Below are 24,440 nucleotides of genomic sequence, written 5' to 3' on the forward strand. Positions count from 1 at the left end.
ATAAGCTCTATCAATCACCACAAAGTCACGAACTGAAGGAACGATAGGCTTTAATACACACAAGAGTTTGGCTGGCCCGGATCCAGGTACAGGAATGCTGGAAAGGGGGAGGTAACTCGATCTTTATGGCCAGGGCAAAAGGGGAGGAGACTTAAGGGATGAGTCATTAGTGGACGGGCCAGCCTCATATGTATGGTAGTTGGTCGGGACTCTACAGCGGAGGAAAACTTATCAGTACAAGGCCATAAGCCTATAGAGGTTATGGGGCACAGGGAGCAGCAGCGTTGGAGGAGGTTGTGGGATCCACGGACACTCAGTGTCTCTGGTGGGACTGCCTTTTACTTCCTGTTCTGACCTCGATGATAGCTCTGGACTAGTGGCCCCTCTGAGTTTGACTCTACCAGGCAAAATGAGGGAGAGTAATCTTGTGCAGAACAATGAATCTTTAACCTTATCATGTTAATAGGTGCAATTATCCATGTGGCAATTGTCACAAACTTACCAGCCACCGTTCTGTCTACCTTCTACAGGAGCTCTGTCGAGAGCATCCTGGCCAGTGTGGAATGGTTACTGTAGAGCAACGGATTGAAGATCAAGCCACAAGAGTGGCAGAGAGGATCACTAGGGACTCCCTTCCACCCCCCCCCCCCCCCACCTCCACCGCCACCCCCATCACATCAACGTGATCTATTGGGATCGTCGTCTGAAGAGGGCGCACAAAATAACTGAGGGCCCCTTCCGCCCCACAAATAGCATCTTGCAGCTGCTCCTGTGGGGGAAGAGATGTAGGAGGATCAGGGCCAGCACCAGCAGGCTGAGGAACAGCTTCTTCCCACGGGCAGTGACACTGCTAAATCAATTCCCTGTGACTCAAATATTTATTTAGATATATATTTACTGTGTATTTGTATCATTTATCTGTACTTGTGTTACGTTTGTATGTGCGTTTCCACTAGTTTTGCCCCGTGGACCAGAGAATATTGTTTTGTCTGGTTGTACTGATAAAGTGGGATGATCAATAAACTTGAACTTACTGATAGAAAGAGAGGAAGGGTATTAACCTGTACCAGCATCATGCATTTGATTGCTATTGTGAAGTGGAAAGTGTGGAGCCTTTCTCATTCCCAGGTGTCCAACTATTACTCAATAGTCATTCTTCTTCTTTGGCTTGGCTTCGCGGACGAAGATTTATGGAGGGGGTAAAAAGTCCACGTCAGCTGCAGGCTCGTTGGTGGCTGACAAGTCCGATGCGGGACAGGCAGACACGGTTGCAGCGGCTGCAGGGGAAAATTGGTGGGTTGGGGTTGGGTGTTGGGTTTTTCCTCCTTTGCCTTTTGTCAGTGAGGTGGGCTCTGCGGTCTTCTTCAAAGGAGGTTGCTGCCCGCCAAACTGTGAGGCGCCAAGATGCACGGTTTGAGGCGTTATCAGCCCACTGGCGGTGGTCAATGTGTCATTATTACCACAGTAAATGTCCTGCATTCATTTTGCACCCAGGAGCTGAGGAATTTGAAGAGTACGCAATGAAAGACTCTTGCAAATTTCTATAGGTGTACCGTGGAGAGCATTCTGATTGGGTGCATCACAGCCTGGTACCCAGGTGCCAACTCTCAGGACAGGAAAGGACCACAGAGAGCTGTGAACTTGGCCAGCGTCATCACGGGCATCAGTCTTCACTCCATCAAGGACGTCTACAAGATGCAGTGCTTCAAGAAAGCAGCCTCTATCCTCCAGGACCCTCATCACCAGGCCGTGCCCTCTTCTCTCTGTTACCATCAGGAAGGGGGTACAGGAGCCTGAAGACGAACACCCAACGGCACAAAAACAGCTTCTTCCCCTCCGCCATTATAATGCTGCTGCAAAATTAAATACAGACATACTGCATGGTATTGTCCACAAGCCCGAATACACTCAATTCACCTACAATCCCTGTACATTTTTGAAAGGTGATGTCCTGGGGAAAACTCAAGAAGAAGGTACAGACCTCTTTCAGCCAGGTCGCAGACACAATAATAGCATCGTGCTAACCGCTATGTTAACGGTGTCGCCTCAACCCAAAACAACGAAGTTCGTGACATGTTCATGACAATAAATTGTGAATGTGATTCTGACAGCAACCTTGCACCCACACGGCAATGATGATCCCAGACGATCCATTTTCTTGTGGAGGTCAGGATAGGTATTGATGTGAGACCTGGTAAGTTGTGGGTTTTCAATATAGAGGGAATCAGAAGTTTCGACGGCCTTCTCCCACTCCCACAGATGATGAAAGCAACCCAGGCTGGCATAGTTAGCGCAACGCTGTTGCAGCAACAACATCCTGGGTCTGAATCCGCCGACGTCCAGAAGGAGTTTGTACATCCACCCTGTGACCTGCTTGGGTTTCCTCCAGGTGTTCTGGTTTCCTCCCAGCCTTCAAATTGTTCGGGGGTTGTCGGTTAATTGGGTGTAATTGAGCAGCTCGGGCTTGTGGGCCAGAAGGGCCTGTAATTGTGCTGTAGATCTAAATTATTTTTTTTAAAATAAATTAATAATTAAATCGAAAATCTTGCTCGCTGTGGAGGAATTAGGCCAAAAGGCATGCTTGTGCGCTGCGAAACTGCTTGGTATTAGGAGCAATATGGTTGGCACGGTTAGCATAGCAGTTTAGAGCAACGCTGTTACAGCACCAGCGAACCAGGTTCAAATCCGGCGCTGTCTATAAGGAGTGTGCACGTCCTCCCCGTGTCTGCATGGGTTTCCTCCAGGGGCTCCGGTTTCCTGCCACCCTTCAAAACGTATGGGGGTTGTAGGTCAATTAGGTGTAATATGGTTTCACAGGTTCATGGGCTGGAAAGGCCTGTAACTGGGCTGTATGTCTAAATGTAAAGATTTAAAGACACAAGAGAGGTAGTTTTCAGGGCATTGCCTTTAGCACAAGCTATTGAACTGAGGGCCTGAAAACTCTCCATGATGATGTTAATGATCCCTTGCCACTCTGCCAAAGATGCCAGGGCAAATATCCCTTGCACGGAAGAAATCCGCACTTGAAGACTTCATATTTCCTTAAAATATAGGAGACCATTGCACCAGATGTTGATTATACTATGTGTAATATGTCTAATCCATGAACTTATCAGAAGGAAATGATTAGGCTAGAGAAGTTGCAAAAGCAATTCACAGGAATGCTTCCTGGAAAGGAAGGTTTGATTTACAAGGAGAGATTGAATAAACTGGGCCTGTTTATCTGGACAGAAGGAGGCTGAGGGGTGACCTTGTAGAAGTTTATAAAATTAAGAACCCAAATAATCACATTCTTTTTTTTCGCTGTAGGGGAGCCTCTGTGTAGGACATGGATTTAAGGCGAGAGGGGAAAGATTTAAAAGTGCAGGCCATCTTTTTCACACAGAGGGCAATGGGAACATGGAACGAGGTGTCAGTGGGAATGGTGGGGGAGGGGACAATTACATTTTAAAAACATTTGGACTGGTTCGAGAAGAGGAAAGGGTAGGGGGATATGGGTCAATTAGAACCATTGACTACTACAGCATAGAAACAGGCCCTTCAGCCCATCAAGTCTATGCCAAACTATTTTTAGGCCTAGTCCCATGCACCTGCACAAACCTCCTATATCCCTCCCATCCACGTAGGTACATTAGATGAGCGTGGATTGACATTTTGACTGGCATGGATGAATTAGGCTGAAGGGCCTGTTTCAGTGCTGTGGGACTCAATGAATGAATGATGAGTCTATGTTGGAAATGGAGAAGGCCTTCGGAATGCTGGCCTTTATAAAATCAGAGCATAGAGTCTAAGAGTTGGGAGGTCATGCTAAAATTGTACAAGGCATTGGTGAGGCCAAATTCAGAAATTGTGTTCCGTTCTGGTCACCAAGTTATAGGAAGGGTGTGAACAAACTGGAGAGAGAAGATTCACCAGACAATCCCTGAGTTTCAGCACCTAAATTATAGAGAAAGGTTAAACAAGTTAGGTCTTTATTCCTTGGAGAGTAGAAGGCCTGAGGCGTGGGATTTGATAGAGGTCTTCAAAATGTTGAGGGGATAGACTTTTCCCATTGAGGGGAGGGGAGATTCAAACCAGAGGAGGATGAGCTGAGAGTTAGGGGGGCTAAAGTTTAGGTGTAACACAAAGGGAAGTTTCTTTAATCAGAGAGTGGGGGTCTGTGTGGAACGAGCTTCTGGTGGAGGTAGTGGAGGCAGGTACAATATTATCTGTTAAGAAAAAATTGGATAGGTATATGGATTTAAAAGGTATGGAGGGTTATGGGCAGAATGCAGGTCAGTGGGACTAGGACAGTATAAGTGTTTCAGCATGGACAAGAAGGGCCGTGATGGCCTGTTTCCATGCTGTAATTGTTATATGGCTCACTGGCAGTCAATTTAGCACTCACTTTCCCTGTAACGTCCTCTCACTACATTCCCATCAAATCCCCCTCAGGTTCTACCGTGCACCCAATTTACAGCAGCCAATTAAACCGCACATCTCTGGGATGTGGGAGGAAAATGGGGGGGGGGGGGAGAACCCACAGGCAGAACGTGCAAACTCTGCAAAGACAGCGCCCAAGGTTGGGAGTGAACAGGGATGGTGGGGGTGTTCACTGCAGCAGAGAGGCAATGGCTCTGCTCCACTTGCCCCTGGAACTATCTGGTCAGCATCACACTGCAGCCCGCGGGAGGCTTGCTATGTTGGAAGTGACGGCCTCTCATTCCCCAGCCAGCAGCAGTGATACTTCACTGGTGCACTGCGAGGTTAGAAAAGAATCCTGGGAAACTCCATACTCTTTGACCATTCCCCCTCTCCCACAGTGCAGGGTGGGAAAGCATTCAGAGACTCAGGAAGAATATGGAGTCTCTGTGGTTTAAATTAAGTTGAAAAAATAGACGTCTGCCTGCAGGAAAGAAGTAATAATGTGGCTTGTAGCAGGCAGACTTGAGTTTGAAACTCTCCTGCCACCTGCTCCCTTTTAATGAAAGCCCAGACATTGATCCCTGCCATGTGCCACCAAAAGCGTTTGTGGGATTTAGCAAGAAATTCTGGAGTTGATTTATGATATACACCACAGCTGGGGTCCTCCCTTAGGACAACCTTTCATCAGAAGAGCTATAAATCAGAGGCTTTCTCTTCCAGAAATTCTAAATCCCTGTAACTATCCACCAATCATCCATCTGCTATTCACTTTTACTGAGCTTGCAATGCTAAAATCATACCTGGGATGCAGGCTTCACTGGCACTGAGACTTTTACTGTACATCCTTAATTTCTGCACATACTTGTGTAAAAGTCGAGCTTTTTAGACCACTTTGAAACCATTTGGATACTATTTTTGACTGCGGTAAGTATCTGCGTCCAATGAAGCGCCAGAAGTTCCGATGGGTGGGCGGCCAGCTGGGGCCAAGTGGTAGGTTCTCATTCGAGCTGTTGGGAGCTCCAATGGGCGGGTGGCTGGGGCCGAAGTGAAAGTCCACAGTCGAGGTTTTTGGAACGCCGATGGGTAGACAGCCAGCTGGGGTCAGGTGGCAAGTCCACATTCGAGGCATTGGGAGCTATGATGGGTTGACGGCCGAGGCCGAGGCCGAGGCGAGAGTCCGTGGTTGATGCATCCAGAGCTTCGATGGGTGGGTGGCTGAGGCCAAGGTGTGAGTTCCCAACCAAGTCATTGGGAGTTTGCAGTCAGGGCAAGGTGAGAGACTAAAATACCAAAATTTGGGGCCAAAAATAGGGGGTGGAGGTTGACCTTAACATGGTATTGTCTTTTACACGAGTATATATGGTACCCTTGAGAAGGTGCTCATCGAGTCATAGAGTTCAACAGCTCGGAAACAAGCCCTTCCGCCCAACTTGCCCATGCTCACCGAGTTAATCCCATTTGGCCAATCTCTCTCTAAATCTCTCCTGAACATGTTCCTGGCCAAATGCCTTCTAAAACACCACAACTGCCCCCATCTGCACCACATCCTCTGGCAGATCATTCAACAAGCCCACCACCCTTTGAGTAGAGAACATGTCCCTCCATTTCCCTTTCAAATCATTCCCTTCTCACTTTGAATCTACACCCTCTAACTTTAGACTCCCCTACCCTGGGGAAAGGTCTGTGACTATTTACCTTACCTACCATGTTCCTCACGATTTTGTTAACTTCTATATGGTGCTGATCCCCCTTCTGGAACCACAGCAGCCTTTGGATGAGGGACATGCACAGTTGGGAATGAGGTTGCAGGGTTTAGACCCATTGTTAATGAAGAACAATAGATTTCAACATGGACGGATGTACGTAGCTGGGAGCTTCCATCTTCTATCTGTCCTTGTGACACTTTATGCCCTCTGGCAGACTAAAAGCAAATTTTGTGGATTACTGCCACCTGTTTTATTTCATGAAAATAAAGGAAACTTGAAATTGGATTGACCTGTTGAGCATTAAATAATTCCAGAGGTCTAAACAGGGATTGCGATATTGTTAAACTGGAAAGGGTGTGGAAAGGATTCACGAGGGCTTGGGTTATCAGTACAGGCTGGATAAACTGGGGATTTTCCATGAATTGTAGGAGGCTGAGAAGTGACTGTATAGAATGTAGAACATTACAGCACAGTCCAGGTACTTCGACCTTCAATGTTGTACTGACCCATGGAAACCTACTCTTCGACAATCTAATTTTCCCCCACCACACTTTTAACCTTCTATTTTTCCTACAATCCATGTGACTAAGAGTCCTTTAAATGTTCCCATTATACCAGCCTCCTCCACCATCCCCGGCAATGCATTCCAGGCCCCCACTACTCTCTGTGTAAAAACCTTACTCCCTTACCCCTGATGTCTCCCCTAAACTTTCCTCCACTCACCTTAAACCAATGTCCTCTGGTATTTGCTATGGTCATCCCAGGAGAAAGGTGCTGGCTGCCCACTATATCTAAACCCTTCTTAATCTTCTACACCTCTATTAGATCACCTCTCATGCTTTGTCACAAGCTCTGTCAACCTTGCTCCATGAGACATGTTCTCCAACCCAGGCAACATCCTGGATGATCGTGGACTTCAGGAGGACCAGGAACGACCACCCTCCACTATACAACAACTACTCTGTAGGAGTTCACTTAACTAGTGACCTATCATAGGCACTCAACATCTCTTCACTTGTCAGGAAGGCCCAACAATGACTGCACTTCCTTGAGAAGACTGAAGTGAGCAAGACTACCGGCCACCATTATGTCAACCTTCTATAGGAGCTCTCTGGCTGGCTGCATCACAGTGGGGGTATAGTTGCTGGAGAGAAGTGGATCGAAGGTCAATCTGCAGGACCATAAGAGTGGCAGAGAGGATTACTGGAATCTTTCCCCCCACCGATCGTTTTCTGAAGAAGGCGTGCAAAATCATTGAGGATCCCTTCCACCCTGCACACGGCATTCTTCAGCTACTCCTGTTGGGGAAGAGATGTAGGAGGATCAGAGCCAGCACCACCAGGCTGAGGAACAGCTTCTTCCCACGGGCAGTGAGAATGTTGAACAACCAAAGGAACTGCTCACACTGACCATCCGAGACTCCCATAATCATGAAACAATATTTATTTATTTGTATAATGCAATACTTGTCCTGCATATGTATGTGTGTTATGTCTGGTTGTGTGTCTGCGTATTTTGCACCAAGGACACTGTTTCATTGGGTTGTACTTGTACAATCAGATGACAATAAACCTGACTTGAGGATCCTGGTAAATCTCCCTTACACCCTCTCCAAAGCTCCACATCATTCCTGTAATGAGCTGACCAGAACTGAACACAATATTCCAAGGTCTAAGCAGAGTTTTATAGAGATGCAACATTACCCCACTGCTCCTGAACCCTGACTAATGAAGGCCTGCACGCCATATGTCTTCTTAATCACCCCATCACCTTGTGCAACAATAGAGATTTAGGAAATCCTGGGGGCATAGATTCGGTGAATGGTCATCTTCTTTTCCCCTGGGTAAGAGAGTCTACAATTGGAGGGCATAGGTCTAAGGTAAGAGGATATCATAGATTTAAAGGGGAGCGGGGAGGGAGGGTATGAACCCTTCACACAAGGGTTGATGGTACTTGGAATGAGCTGGCAGAGGAAGTGGTAGAGGCCAGGATAATTATGATGTTCAAAAGATATTGGGTCAGGTGCATGATTGGGAAAGTTTAGCGGATTATGGACCAAGAGGAAGACTACCTCAGGTAGGCAACTTGGTGGGCATGGATAAGTTAGGCTGAAGGGCCTGTTTCCATCCTGGAAAATCTCCGCATAGCTGAGGGAATGTGGTTTGGGAGGTGCCACAAGAGTGGAATAAAACATGGTGTGGGGGGTGGCTCCGAAACTGTCCCACGTCTCCAGAGACCTGGGTTCGATTCTAACATTCACTGCTGCCTGCGCGGAGCTTGCATTCTCTAGGTCATCTGGCTTCCTCCCATGTCCCAAAGGTGAATAGTCAAATGGCCACTTTAAATTGCCCTTCGAGCCTGCGAGGGGAGTCGGGGTGGAGGAGTGTGTCAGTGAGAAGTGGGAAAGAATAGGTTTCAGGAAAAAAAGTCAGTCAGTGAGATGGTTTTAGGAACCAGCATAGACTCGATGGACTGAAAGGACTCTTGGAATAGAAAATAACGAACTTTTATGCTTTAACTTGGTAATGTCAAACATTGATGATCCTTCAATCTAATCATAGGCCCGGCTGCTGTTCATCGACTTCAACTTGACATTTCATATGATCATTCCCCAGAGGCTGGTGGAGAAGATGTCCTTGCTGGGATTCAACACTCCTCTGTAACTGGATTCTAGACTTCCTAACGGAAAGATCACAGTCTGTTCGGGTTGGCAGGATAATTTCAAGCACCGTCACGCTGAGCTCTGGAGCATCTCAGGGCTGGATGCTCATCCCACTCCTGTTCACGCTACTGACCCACGAATGCGTCGCCAGATCCAGCTCCCACAGTGTCATCAAGTTGGCAGATGACACGACAGTTGTTGGATTCATCGGCAACAGTGAGGAATCAAAATGTAGGGAAGAGGTGGAAAATTTTCTGAAATGGTGAGAGAACAACAACTTTGAGTCTCAACGTGGACAAGGCAAAGGAGATAATCGTGGGCTCCAGGGACGACCATCCACCATTACACATTAATAGGTCAGCAGTGGAGAGCGCCGAGTTCCCCGGAGCCCACTTAAGAGATGTACTATTGGGAACAAATGCTCATTTGTCAGGAAGGCGCAACAGTGATTGAGCTTCCTTAGAAGGCTGAGTGGGCAAGGCCACTGGCAACCATCCTGTCAACGTCTTCTAGGAGCTCTGGCCGGCTGCACTTGTGGAAAGGTTGCTGTACAGCATCGGATGAGAGGTCAATCCACAGGGACATAACAGAGGCAGGGAGGATCATGGGGGTCTCCCTCCCCCACACCCCCATTGATATGATTTACCGGGATTGTTGCTTAAAGAGGGCTTGTAAAATCAGTGAGGACCTGTAGCATCCGACACACAGTTAAGGAGTTAAGGGTTATGGGGATAAGGCTGGAAAGGGGTACTGATGGTAGTGATCAGCCATGATCTGTAAAATGGCGGTGCTGGCTCGACGGGCCGAAGGGTCTACTCCAGCTCCTATTGTCTATTGTTATCTCTGGCCAGGAAAGAGATAATAGTAGTATGTGAGCCAGAACCAGCAGGCAGTTGAGCACAGGCAGTGAGACTGGTGAACGACTGGTGAACTGCTAAACCAACTCTCTGAAGCTCCACTATTTACTAATAATATTTATTTTAAATATGCTGTATGCCTGTACTACACTTATCTGTATGTGTGTTTGCATTGTTTTGAATCATGGAATGGAGAACACTGTTTCATCGAGTTGTGCTGAGAAATAAACTTGAACTTGAACTAATTAGGTCAAGTTCCTGCAACTCTTCTGTGTTTTCCTGTTGTATTGTTACTGCTGCCACCTGTAGAGGCCCCCCCCCCCCCCCCACTTTTTCCTGAGCAAGGTCCTTTCTGAGATTACTCAGATCATCTTACAGCCAGGTGAATATTCTCACGCGCTGCCATTCCCATACATTTGCCCCAGTTCTGCTGGGGTTACCATTCATGCTTTGAACCTCGAACACCTGGCAATCATAGCACTGTGCGATGATTAAGTAGTAATTAAGTGACCCAGACTATTTCTCCTGAGAGTCGAGAGACTGCAAATGCTGGAAGCCGGAGAGCAAAGAAACAGTCTGCTGGAGGAACTCAACTGGGTCTCAATGAAGGATTTCGACCCAAAACGTCAACATTTCCTCACAACCCCCACAGATGTCTTTTGACACCTCCCCCCTCCCCCCGCCCCCCCCACCCCCCCCCCCCACCCCCGCACCAAGACAGATAGCTTTTTATTCATGAATTGAAACCATGGCCTGGAAAAGGTGGAATTTAAATAAATCAGGAACAAGAAACTAGTGTCGGTAACTGCAAATCTATGAACTGACACAACAAAAAATCTCATCATTCACCAACATTCTTCAGGGAATAAAATCAGGCCTTTTTCCCTGGTCTGTCAAACTCACATCCATTGGGTGACGGGTATCAAATATCGATGAAGTGGACTATTGGAAAGAGACTGGAAGTCTACTCTGGCATGATGCCAGACATCAGCAGGAAGGAGGAGGTGATCACTGACTTCAAGAGAGGGGGGAAGAGACCACACCACTGCTGAAGTGAAAAGAGCAGATCTCTTCTTCTTAGCAAGATCAGCGAGAACGTCAGAGTAGAACAAGAGGGCACAACTTCAGGATTGAAGGGCTTCTGCTGAGAACACAGGAATTTCTTAAGCCAGAGGGTCATAAATCTGTGGTAAATGTTGCTACAGGCAGTTGTGGAGGTCAAGTCATTGGGTGTATTTAAGGCAGAGATTGATAGGTTCTTGATTAGTTCTTGATCAAAGGATATGGGTAGAAGGCCGGGCAGTGGGTCTGAGTGGGAAATGGATCAGCTCCCAATTGAATGGTCTGTATGTCCTATTTCTGCTCTTATGTCTAATAGACCAATAAATATCTCCAACAACCACATTGACACGATGGTTGAGAAAGTGCCAACATCTTTCCTTTCTCAGAAGACAAAAGACATTCGACATGCCCCAGTCCTTAAACAACCTCTACAGGTGGCCATCAAAAGCAGTCTTTCTGGATGCATCACAGTAGCAAGGTTGGCTTAGCGATGAGCACAATGCCTTTATAGCTCCAATGATCAGGACTTGGGTTCGAATCGCAGGCTGTCCATAAGGAGTTTGTACATTCTGGTTATCTCCCACCGTTCAAAATGTACCAGGGGTGTCAGTTAATTGGGTGTAAGTTGGGCCCCATGGACTCGTGGGCTGAAAAGGCCATTTACCGTGCTGTTTGTCTGTGGTGCTACCACCATGTTTAAAGATGTAAGTATGTGCTGGCCTGTCCCCTGAACCTGTGACTCCTCCCTCCTAGATATCCCCATAAAGGCTATTACATCCAAACCACTCCCCCAGTACCTACCTTGGAACCAGGCCAGCAACAAGCAAGCAGTGCTGACACTTTAAGGTGATTAAAGCTTATTAATCATAATTCTCTGTCTGATTGTAGTTGATTGGTAGTGCAATGTCCAAATTAAAATCAAATTAAATCACAGCAAGGGACAGAGCTGCTCTGCACAAAGATTGGAAGAAGCTACAGAATGGCATGAATGCAGATCAGAAATCACACAACCCTCCCTCCCCTCCATGGGGACTTCATTTAAATCTTCTACTGCCTGGGAAAGGCAACTGGCAGACTGAAGGACACAGACACACTCTCTTCTCCCATTGGGGAGAGGGCTTAAAGTGTGAGAAAGTGTAATGGGTTTTCATAGAGCACAGAAAAAGAGATGGCTCATGGAATCATTTTTCAGCATTTATTCACTCCCTTTAGAAGACAAAATAAGACAACCACCATTGTCTTCTGAATTTTTCTTCATTTTTTTCCCCCCTTTGCTCCCTTAGCAAGGTAACAGCGTTGTGAGTGCTTCTAAGATTGCCCAAGAAAGCATTTTGCATTTTAAAATACTTTCAAACAATTTAAAAAAAACCCTATATTTACAAGGTGAAAACAGTGGCATCTGGTGGGGGAGTTAAAAACTGCATAGAAACATTAACTTGCTAGAATCATACATTTAACAAGGAAATTCTGTACGTTTAGAAGGCAAAATAATGCAACCATCATTTTTCTTTGGGTTTTCTTCCCTTTCTCCCCCTTTACTCGTAAGTGAGCAAAACAACAGGATTTACATCTCAGCAACACTACGTTGATCATGTGAACAGCACATGGTAATGGAGTCAAAACACCAGAAAGATAAAAGCATCCATAAAACTTACATTAATGGTTAAAACAATATAAAACCAACTGTAGAGCTTAATAATATTAATATTGAACAATATACATTAAGATTGATGACATAACCAATTCATTTTTCAAGGAAAACATTTAAAATAGCCCAGCAGCAATCTTCTCCCCCACTTACCCTTAGCAAGTTAATAGCAGTGTGAGAGATAGGAAGGAAGGGCTTAGGGGATGCACAAGAGATGTGCCCCGCTGAACTCATTCCCACTGGAAACATTATTAAAATGACAATAAATACAGGCAACTCATTGAGATAAAATTCACAAATATAGAAATGATTAAAATGTATTTTTAACTCTGTTACAAAACCATAGCCCAAAAGGCTTAAAGTAAAAACACAGAAGTGCTGGAGGAACTCAGTGCCCAAAGGAAATAAAGAAATATAATATAACCAATGTTTCAGACAGGAGACATTGTTGAAAGTATGAGCCAAAAGCAGGCAGGTGCCTCAATTAAAAGATTTTGTTCAGGCCCCATTTTGTTCACGTGCCTACCTGCATTTTTTAATACCTTGATGAAGGGCTCAAACCTGAAACATTGATTATGTATCTTTACCTTTGCTATACAAGAACACTAATCAGTTGAGTTTAGAACCATAGAACATTACAGCACAGAAACAGGCCCTTTCGGTTCTTCTAGTCTGAGCCAAATCATTTTTTTGGTCTCGTCTCACTGACCTGCACCCTGTCCATATCCTTCCATACCCCTCCCATCCATGTACCTGTCCAAAATCTTTTCTTAAATATGAAAATTGAGCCTGCATTACCACTTCAGCTGGCAGCTCATTCCACACCCCCACCACTCTCTGTGTGAAGAAGTTCCCCCTCACGTTCCTCTAAACTTTTCCCCTTTCACTCTTAACCCATGTCCTCTGGTTTATATCTCACCTACCCTCAGTGGAAAAAAAGCCTATACCCCTCATAATTTTAAATACTTCTATCAAATATCCCCTCATTTTTCTACGCTCCAGGAAATAAATTCCTAGCTTGTTTAACCTTGCCCTGTAACTCAGTTCCTGAAGTCCAGGCAACATCCTAGTAAATCTCCTCTGCACTCTTCCTATCTTATTGATATCTTTCCTTAGGTGACCAAAACTGCACACAATACTCCAAATTTGGCCTTATTCAACTTTACCACAACATCCCAGCTTCTGTAACTCAATAACTCCATTGAGTTATTCCAGCATTGTGCTCTTACTTCAACTATGGTGTCTGCAGACTTTCATGAATAGGGTGGGGAGGGGCACAGACCAACAGACAAAGGGCGCTAATTGGGCATGGATAGGAGAACAGGAGAGGAAAGGTGAGAACTGATCAGGGGAAGGGGTGGCTCTGTGGGTGCAGAGCTGGAGGAAGGAGACCACCGTTGTTTTGACCAAACATTCCACTCCATCTCTTTGCATGTTGACACAGGCTGAAGGGCTTGTACAGAATCTGAATCCGAACTTATGATCATGAACATGTCATGAACATGTCATGAAAAGCATTATTTTGCAGCAGCATTTAAAAATAAATACATTAGTGCAAAAATAAGAGAAAGTGAGGTATTATCTGTGGTTCGTTGTCCATTTGAAAATCTGCCTTCACTGTCAGACAGACCCATCCAGGTCCTTCCTCCACCTGATCTTCCGTCCTCTTGCCCACCTGCCCACCTCTCCTTCCCACCCCCCACCACGAAAGAAAAAAGGAATTTGCTTTTTAAGGAAACCCTTTGTGACTTTGCAAATACGATGTGCCGCATTTTTTTCCTCTCTCAGTTGCATTCAGAACGCTGACATCGATTCTCTTCACAAGTGCCATTTCATCTTGAGCTCACATCTCGAAGAACAAAGAACCACACCGTTGGCTTCAAAATGGGGCCGAATTTATTCTCAAAAAGGAACAGCAGCCGGGTGATCTGACAATTTGATGGCAGCCAAATCACTGTGACAAAACTAAGCTGGGACAATAATTTCATGGATGACTTTCCCAATCTCTACACCTTAATCTGCTCATCATTTTTTCAAAGAATGAACTTTTGAATGCCAACCATTGAAAGTGAGGTGGCCCAGTCTGATTTGAAAGGTGACTTCATACCAACGCCAGATAAATGTGTGGGATAATGCTACGTAAAAATAATACATTGAACTTAGCAAAGGGATCGTTTTACTCCAGATGGGATTTGTTCTTTGAAGCTTTCATTATATAATGAGTAAGTATGAACTGGCAGCCTTACCTGGAATGTATAAATTCTGCCTCTTGATCTCAAGCTGAAGTGACAGGATTAAGGCTTCTCTGAAGTTGCTATGGTGAAATATCGGAGCTTCTTTTAATCTTTCTCTTGTCTGGCTGCATCCACATCCATGGTATATTGGAGTAGGATTCCCCTGATGAGGCTCAGTGCCCATCCCTCCCCAAGATTCTATCACCCATCACACACAATGGTCCATTAACCCTCAAATCTTTGGGATGTGGGCAGAAACCGAAGATCTGTACTAAGTGAAGGGTGGAAGGTTTAGGAGTGGGGATGGGGTGGGGGTGCCTGTTGCGTACCATATCCCCTCAAACTCCTAATGAAATATAGCCGCTGGCGAGCCTTCTTTGTGATTGCATCAACGTGATGGCCCCGGGGCAGATCCTCAGAGATGTTGACACCCAGGAACACGAAGCTCTTAACCCTTTCCACTGCTGACCCCTCGATGAGATCTGATTCATATTCTCCTGATTTCCCCCTCCTGAAGTCCACAATCAGCTTCTTGGATTTGTTGATGCTGAGTGCAAGGTTGTTGCTGTGGCTATGAATCCAGGTCCCTGTGCAGAAGATCTAGGAGCTGCACTCCTTTTCCTCTCCAAATTCAAATGTGGAAAAGAGTGCCTGTTTTTTTTCCAATGTCATAAAAAAAACCCAGATGTGCTTTGATGGCAAGCAAGTTGTTCCATGGTCATTATAGACAAGAATATGATTTCAGCTTCATCCAATTGAATGTAATCTCCCCAATGTTACCATGGTGAGATTTGAATCCACAACACCGGATTAAAAACTTGATTTTCTAAACATGAGACACTCCAGGAACATACACTTCCAGTAGCAGTAAACCACAACGGAGCATCTCCCACCTGATACAGAAAGATCTGAGGCCACATTCTTGGGAGAAATCACCCAAACCCCTATGCTAAAGCCAGGGATACAACACAAAGAAAGGGATGTCATGGTTAGCATAGAGGGGTGGCATGGTTAATGTAACGCTGTTACAGAGCTGGCAAGCTGATTTCTGACCCCACGCTGTCTGTAAGGAGTTTGTACGTTCTCCCTGTGTCTGCGTGGATTTTCCTGGGGGGTGCTCCGGTTTCCTCCCACCCTTCAAAATGTACCAGGGTAGTAAGTTACTGTAATTGGGTGGGATGGGCTCATGGGCTATGATCGCCTGTTTCCACGCTGAATATCTGGAAAACAGAGAGCTATTACATTATGAATAAATGGTGAAAGATTGCAGCATATTTTGTTGTGCATTTAAGAGGGACCTACAAGTGCTTGTGCATGAACCACCAAAATGTTCATTTGCAGGTCTTCTTTCTTCTTTCTTTGGCTTAGCTTCACGGATGAAGATTAATGGAGGGGTAATGTCCACTTCAGCAGGCAGGCTCGTTTGTGCCTGACAAGTCCGATGCGGGACAGGCAGAATGGTTGCAGTGGTTGCAAGGGAAAATTGGTTGGTTGGGGTTGGGTGTTGGGTTTTTCCTCCTTTGTCTTTTGTCAGTGAGGTGGGCTCTGGGGTCTTCTTCAAAGGAGGTTGCTGCCCGCCGAACTGTGAGGCGCCAAGATGCATACTTTGAGGCGATATCAGCCCACTGGCGGTGGTCAATGTGGTAGGCACCAAGAGATTTCTTTAGGCAGTCCTTGTACCTCTTCTTTGGTGCACCTCTGTCTCGGTGGCCAGTGGAGAGCTCGCCATATAACACGATCTTGGGAAGGCGATGGTCCTCCATTCTGGAGACGTGACCTACCCAGCGCAGTTGGATCTTCAGCAGTGTGGATTCAATGCTGTCGGCGCTGCCATCTCGAGTACTTCGATGTTGGTGATGAAGTCGCTCCAATGAATGTTGAGGATGGAGCGTAGACAACGCTGGTGGAAGCGTTCTAGGAGCCGTAGGTGATGCCGGTAGAGGACCCATGATTCGGAGCCGAACAGGAGTGTGGATATGATAACGGCTCTGTATATGCTAATCTTTGTGAGGTTTTTCAGTTGGTTGTTTTTCCAGACTCTTTTGTGTAGTCTTCCAAAGGCGCTATTTGCCTTGGCGAGTCTGTCGTCTATCTCGTTGTCGATCCTTGCATCCGAATAAATGGTGTAGCCGTGATAGATAAACTGGTTGACCGTTTTGAGTTTTGCAGGTACAGAGATAATAAAGAAGACATGTGGGATATGGGTCTTCATTGCTGGATGAATTGATCTTAACAAGTTGGGAGGGTTTTGCTGCAACGGAATGAGCTGCCATCTAATATGGTGAATACGGACTCGATCTTGAGTTTTAAGAATAGATTAGATAGATGCGTGGATAGAGGTCTGGAGGGTTATGAAATGGGAGCAGGTCGATGGGATTATCGGAGTGGTGGTTGGCACAGACTAGAAGGACCCAATGGCCTGATTTTTCTGTGCTGTAGCATCTATGGATCTATGGTTCTGAGGTATTGGTGAGGCCTCTCTTGGAGTACTGCCTGCAGTTCTTGTCTCCTTGCTGGAGAAAGGATCTATTGGCTTGGAGATGCTGGAGAGGTTCACCAGTTTGATTCCAGAAATGTGGGGCGATTGAGTAGTCTGGAATTATACTCAATGGAGTTCAGAAGTTGAGGGGGGGAACCTATAGAAACATATACAATTATGAAAGAAATAAATCAGAAGCTAAAATTAGGGGAATACTTTCAAGATTCGGGGTGTAGATTAAAGGCACAGATGAGGAGGAACTGCTTTCCCCTCAGAAAGTTATGAATCTGCCAAGGAAGCAGTAATCACAATGGTTCTCAGCCTTTTTTTCCACTCACATAGCTCTTTCCATAACCCCTATGCTATCGGTGCTCTGTGATTGGTAAGGGATTGCTTAAGGTGGGGTGTAAGTGGAAAGGCAAGGTTGAGAATCACTGCTCTAGACCCAATTGTTACTGAAAATGTGTAGTGGAAGGTGGTTGTTCCTGGTCCTCCTGAAGTCCATGATCATCTCCTTTGTCTTGTACACATTGAGACTCATCTTGTTACTTTCACTCCATTTCCACTTCTTCGCTGTCGTGCGACTCATCGTTGTTGCTGATGAGGCTGTTGTGTCATCTGCAAAGTTGATGACACTGTTGGAGCTGGATCTGGTGATGCAGTCGTGGCCAGTAGCATGAACAGGAACGGGATGAGCACACACCCCTAAGGTGCGCCAGTGCATAGTTGGATGGTCTAATAGCTTTTGGATGAAAATGTTCTTGAATGAAGAAGTGGCATACTTTAGACTTCACCTGATGGAATTATCTGTCACAGATTTGGTTGCAAACCTTCGACAGCTGCAGCCAATTAATGAACAGCAAGGTTCCACAAAACAATGATGTATTTGTGACCACTTATTGTGAGAGAAGTATTAGCCAGAGAATGCATTTATTCAAAGCCAATTAATCTGCATTAAATGGCAATGGGATGAGTGGTGTTGCTCCCTTACAGAAGATTGAAAAAATCTTTTCATCTTCAGTTAGGTTTTTCCCCAGAGAGACTCACCAGAATGTGACAGGAACGTTTCTGTAGAGAAGGAGCTCCCTGAGTGATTCTAGCTCTCCTTGTGCACGCAGTAGTGGAACACTCACAGATGAATGTTTCTCTCCCACCCCTCCCAGCTACTCCTCTGCCTATTTTTAGGCCAGCATTTCCGACAATTTCTACAACATGTTTTCTTTCCATAATCAAAAATTGACATATTTCATGCAGTGACCTTTTCGGAGAAATTTCACAGGCTGCCTCTAGGATGTAAGAAATAGCTTGAAAACAAGCAACAGTTTCTGCTCAGAAAGGTGAACATCAGGGTACAGTAGCTCAGAGAGAAGTGACATCAAAGAACAAGTGGGGGTTTGTGCCACGCGCGTGTTTATGAGTGAGTATATGTGCGAGTGAGCATGTATTGTGTTCGTGTGTCCGTGTGTGTGTCCGTATGTGTGTGTGTGTGTGTGTGTGTGTGTGTGTGTGGGGGGGGGGGTTGTTGGGGGTTCATTTGTGCCCCATGTTATTTGCAGGAATATCTGTAACGCCCAAGATATTTTTCTTTCTCTCTGAGAGATTTACTTCGGTTTACTTCATTTCCCTCAGCTCTTAAGCAGTGATGAATGAAAGTAATTTTTTTTTAGTTTAATTTGAGCGTCTTGCTGTTGGATTTGTCAACTTCATGGCCACTATACAAGGAATATAAGAACGATGAGCTATTTCTGGTTATCATGGATGTGAAAAGTGTGAAAAATGGTGAAAGATTAACTTCTAGGAAAGTGGATTGTGGCTTCTGTGAAGATAACTGCTCTTTATTGCCCAATCTCCAAACAAAAGAGTCATTGCAGTTAGGTTTGCACAAGGAAGTCTGCAAGCCCTGGGGTCGAATGCTGGAGAAACTCAGCAGGTCATGCAGCATCCATAGGAAGTAAAGACTAGCCAACATTTTGGGACTGAGCCCTTCATCAGGTATTAGTCACTGGACTCTTCTTGTTTAGATGTTTATTGTTTCAGAAAAATGTATTGGATTCGGCTCTGTGCTGTGAGCAAAATCTAGGGCAAGGCTACCTATTCAAGACCATTTCAAAGAAGAGGAAGTCTCCCTCCCTATTCTTGACTTCCATGCATTATCATCAGGCCTTCTTATGGTGAAACCCCGTGTTAAAGCTGTAATGTGGATCCCACGTTGCCTTTATGGAGAGCAGAGTCGGGAGCCGTCCTCGGAGCTGATGGGGGTGGGGAGGGGGCGAAAGGTGCAGTAGCGCTGCCCACTTCAATGACATCAAACATACATGCCAGGCAGTGAAAGCACCGAGTTCACAATTAGGTCCAGCATTGTGTATTTTTACTCTATCCACCAGCGTTGTCTCCGCTCCATCCTCAACATCCATTGGAGCGCTTTCATCCCTAACGTCGAAGTACTCGAGATGGCAGAGGTCGACAGCATCGAGTCCACGCTGCTGAAGATCCAGCTGCGCTGGGTGGGTCATGTCTCCAGAATGGAGGACCATCGCCTTCCCAAGATCGTGTTATATGGCGAGCTCTCCACTGGCCACCGTGACAGAGGTGCACCAAAGAAAAGGTACAAGGACTGCCTAAAGAAATCTCTTGGTGCCTGCCACATTGACCACCGCCAGTGAGCTGATAACGCCTCAAACCGTGCATCTTGGCGCCTCACAGTTTGGCGGGCAGCAACCTCCTTTGAAGAAGACCGCAGAGCCCACCTCACTGACAAAAGGCAAAGGAGGAAAAACCCAACACCCAACCCCAACCAACCAATTTTCCCCTGCAGCCGCTGCAACCGTGTCTGCCTGTCCCGCATCGGACTTGTCAGCCACAAACGAGCCTGCAGCTGACGTGGACTTTTACCCCCTCCATAAATCTTCGTCCGCGAAGCCAAGCCAAAGAAAAAAGAAGACTTGCAGAGTTTTCTCCAGTTTAATAAAATCACGACTGGGTTGCAGACTGACGACGTCATCAGCCCTCGCCTTTGCAGCCGCTTTTAGGAAGGAGGTGGGGTGACTACTCTCCATCTTTATGAAAGGGCCTGTCATGACCCTCTTCCCCTCCACTACTGAGGGGAGAGGGGAAATGTCCCAAAGGGATCAGTGGGGTAACTTTCTCACACAGAGGGTGAAGGGTGTATAGAACGATCTACTACAGCAATGGTTCTCAACCTTTTTTTCCCACTCACATAACACCTTAAGCACAGGTATACCCCGCTTTACAGATACTCGCTTTACGCAGATTTGCTTTTACGAAGAAACCTGTTTGGTTCTATGAAAGCAGCAGGCTGTTATAGAGGCTGTGCGTGCATTCCAAGGCTCTATAATGGCCCAGTGCTTTCGAGCAGCTCTTCTTCTCTCTCTGACATCCCAGTCTCCTGTACCTCCCGTCACCCCAACCTAACTATGTACATACAATATTTCTACTCTATTGGCTGTGTATTTATCATAGAATTCCTGCTTTTAATAAATGTTAGTGTTATTTTAGGTTTGAGGTGTGATTTGGTAGGTTATTTTTTTGGGTCTGGGAATGCTCAAAAATTTTTCCCATGGAAATCAATGGTAATCGCTTCACCGTTTTACGCCATTTCAGGATATAAAAGGTTCCATAGGAATGCTCTAGTTTTGTAAAGCGGGGCGTACCTGTAATCCCTTACTAACCATAGACCGCCTATGCTGCTTGGCCCCAGATCTCCTGGAGTGACTTGTTCTCTTCCTCCAGATCAAACGTTTGCAATCTCTGGTGTCTCCATACAAGGCAACCCGTAGTGGCCTGGGCGAATTCTTGAGTTTATAGCGTTTGACTCAAGAAAACAACACCCACCAATCTGCCACCGAACCCTATCATTTGCCCACGTGCACGTGTGTGCACACACTCACACACACACACACACACACACACACACACACACACACACACACACACACACACACACACACACACACACACACACACACACACACACACACACTTGTTGGTTCTGGGAATGAGGGAATTTGAGGAGAAGTTGTATTGTATAGCCTGGGACTAAACTCACTTCAGTTTAGAAGGATGGAGGTCGGGGGGGGGGGGGGGGGTGAATCTTTTGCAAGGAAAAATAAGATTGAAGCAGGGAGGCTGTTTCCACTGGCAGGTGGGATAGGATGTAGGGGCCATAGGTCCAAGGGGAGTAGGTTTAGGACGGAGATGAGGAGGAACAGCTTCTCCCAGAGAGCAGTGAATCTCTGCCCAAGGAGGCAGTGGAGGATACCTCATTAAATATATTGAAGACACAGGGAGATAGATTTTTGAAGTTTAGGGTGATGGGATTCAGACTTGATCTTATGGGGGCAACTCATACACACGCAATCTCCCCCACTGACTGTCCAGTGTTGGCAGACATGTGCAACAACGGTGATGTTAGTGTGTTCTCCTCCCATGCTGTCTGAATGTGGAAATACAGATTCTGTAGATCGTCACTGAATTACTGAACTCATCGCAAACAACACGCTGGCTGAAGAGATGTCAGAGGTAAGTTGTTTTACTCAGAGCGTGGTGGGTGCCTGGAACGCATTGCTGGGTGAGATTAATGTTGGATTTGTGTAATTGGGTGATAGATAGATAGCACAGAGTTGGTGGGCCAAAGGGCCTGTTTCCTCATTGTATAGCTCGATGGTCATTGAATGGACATGCTAACATCAGAGAACATTCAGAACCTAAAGAAGGACGTGCCCACAATCGGACAAAGAAGTGGTGTCCGGAACATTCTAGCACATTAAAACGGGGCCAATATTCTCAGGGTCCCATCCAGGAAGGTCGGAGGACACACAGGATGCAGAAGTCGGGAGCAAGAGCAAAACGGACTGTCCGAGGAACCGTGGGTCGCACTACATCTGTGAAGGAAAAGAAAGGGCGAGATTTCAGATCGGAACTCGTGGACATTTTCGCTTCTCCCTTTGACCCTGCTCGGCCCGCTGACTTCATCCAGCAGATTTTTCTTGCTCCAGAATCCAGTGTCTGCCGTCTCCAGAATCAGAATCAGGTTTATTGTCATGAACAAGGGTCACGAAATTCATTGTTTCATGACAGCAGTATTGTGCATTACAGGTGCAAAATTTCTATGAATTATAATTCCATAAATACAAGATTTTTTTTTAAAGTGCAAAAAAGAGAAGGTTAATTGTCCGTTCAGAAATCTGAGGCGGAGGGAAAGAAACTGTTTTTGTACCGTTGGGTGTTCGTCTTCAGGCTCCTGTACCCCGTTCCTGATGGTAGCAGTGTGAAGAGGGCGTGGCCGGTGGCAAGGGTCCTTGAAGATAGAGGATGCTTTCTTGAGACACAATCTCTGGTAGATGTCCTCGATGGAGTGAAGACTGGTGCCCGTGATGGCACTGCCGAGTTCACAACTCTCAGCAGCCTTTTCCTGTCCTGAGAGTTGGCACCTTCGTATCAGACAGTGATGGAACCCGTCAGAATGCTCTCCACAGCGCACCTGCAGGAATTTGCAAGAGTCTTTGGGGATGCACCAAATCTCCTCAAACTCCACAGCTCAAATCAAGGCAGAGAGTGTTCTGAAAGTTCACGCATGGTTTGAGCTGAGAACAGTCTCTCGGTGACAGCGCAGAGGTAGTCTCTTGAAGATTTGCAGTAAAAACATTTAAGAAAATACCAAAAGATCACTTCTTGGCAGGTAGTGACAGGCACTGGCATTTGCCGTGACGTTGTACAACCTGCGAGATCCGACAAAATAATTGTCAGTGAGGTCTGCTGGACTCATTAATCTGATAGCGCTTCTTAATAAGACACCACAGCCCTGAAACCATGAAGAAGAACAGAGTGCCTAGTTTTAATTGTGGCCTCATTAGATCTAAAAAACCTGGAAGAAATTGCTGCTGACAATCAAGATAAAACATTGAATTTTTCAAGGAAGTGTGATAGAGAACCACCTTGCAAGGGATGGAAATGCTCAGAAGGATGTTACTAGGGCTGGAAGGTTATAAGGAGAAGCTGGATAGGATGTGGCTTTTATTCCCAGGATGACAATTGTTTCCCAGGGCAGGAATAGCAAACACCAGGGGGCATCTGTACAAAGTGAAGGGTGGGAAATTTAGGGGAGACGTCAGGGGTAAGTTTTTTTTACGCAGAGTTGTGGGGGCCAGGAGTACTTTGTTGGGGATGGTGATACAGGCTGAAACATTATGGACATTTAAGAGACTCTTAGACAGGCACACGGATGAAAGTGAAATAGAGGGTTACGGGGTAGGGTGGGTTTAGTACTTTTTAAAAGGATATATGGGTCAGCACAACATTGAGGGCTGAAGTGCCTGTACTGTGCTGTAGTGTTCTATGTAAGGAGTCTGAGCTGTGACCTTAGTGGTTCTTAATCTTTTTCTTGCCACTCGCATACCACTTTAATTAATCTCTTACTAACCACAGAGCACCCTATGGCATTTCTCCTCACCTGTGCTGCAGAGAAATGGATTGGAGGTCAATCCGCAGGACCTCAAGAGTGGCAGAGAGGATCTCTGGAGTCTCCCTCTCCTCCTTCCTCGTCCCTCCCATCGGCATGATCTAAACGGGGTCGTTGTCTAAAGAGGGTGCACAAAAATCATCGAGGTCCCCTTCCACCCTGCACATCGCATCTTTTAGTTGCTCCTGTCAGGGAAGAGATACAGAAGGATCAGAGCCAGCACCACCAGGCCGAGGAACAGCTTCTTCCCATTGGCAGTGAGAATGCTGAATGACTAAAGGAACTGCCCACATCATCTCATTTGTACAAACAATATTTATTTATTATAGATAAAATACTTGTCCTGTATATGCATTGTTTGTCTGTATGTGCGTTATAGCTGCATGTTTTGCACCGAGGACTGGAGAACGCAGTTTCATCAGGTTGCACTTGTACAATCAGATGACAATAAAACTTGACTTGACTACCATGTCTATTGCCAAGACAATTAATCCAGTTCTCCACATCCCCCATGGATGCTGTGTACTTTAATCTTCTGAATGATCCTACCATAAGGGATCTTGTCAAAAGCTTCATTAAAGTCCATGTGCACAACATCCACTGCTCTGCCCCAATCATCTCTCACCTCCTGAAAAAGCTCAGCCTCCCTGCACAATGCCATGCTGGCTATCCCTAACAATCCTCTGCTTTTCCAAGTGCCTATCCCACAGAAACTTCATCAATAATTTCTGTACCACCCAGGCAAGGCTCACCAGCCAATAATTTCCTCATGCTTTCACTACCCTTCTAAAACAGAGCAATTGCACCATCTACTTTCCAATCCTCTGGGACCTCGTCTGCTAAATAAGAAACAAAGATCTTTGCCAATGCCCCAGTATCTCCTCTCTCAATAACTTGGAATAGATCACAT

This window comes from Narcine bancroftii, chromosome 1, assembly GCF_036971445.1.
Source record: "Narcine bancroftii isolate sNarBan1 chromosome 1, sNarBan1.hap1, whole genome shotgun sequence".
Taxonomy (NCBI): Eukaryota; Metazoa; Chordata; class Chondrichthyes; order Torpediniformes; family Narcinidae; genus Narcine; species Narcine bancroftii.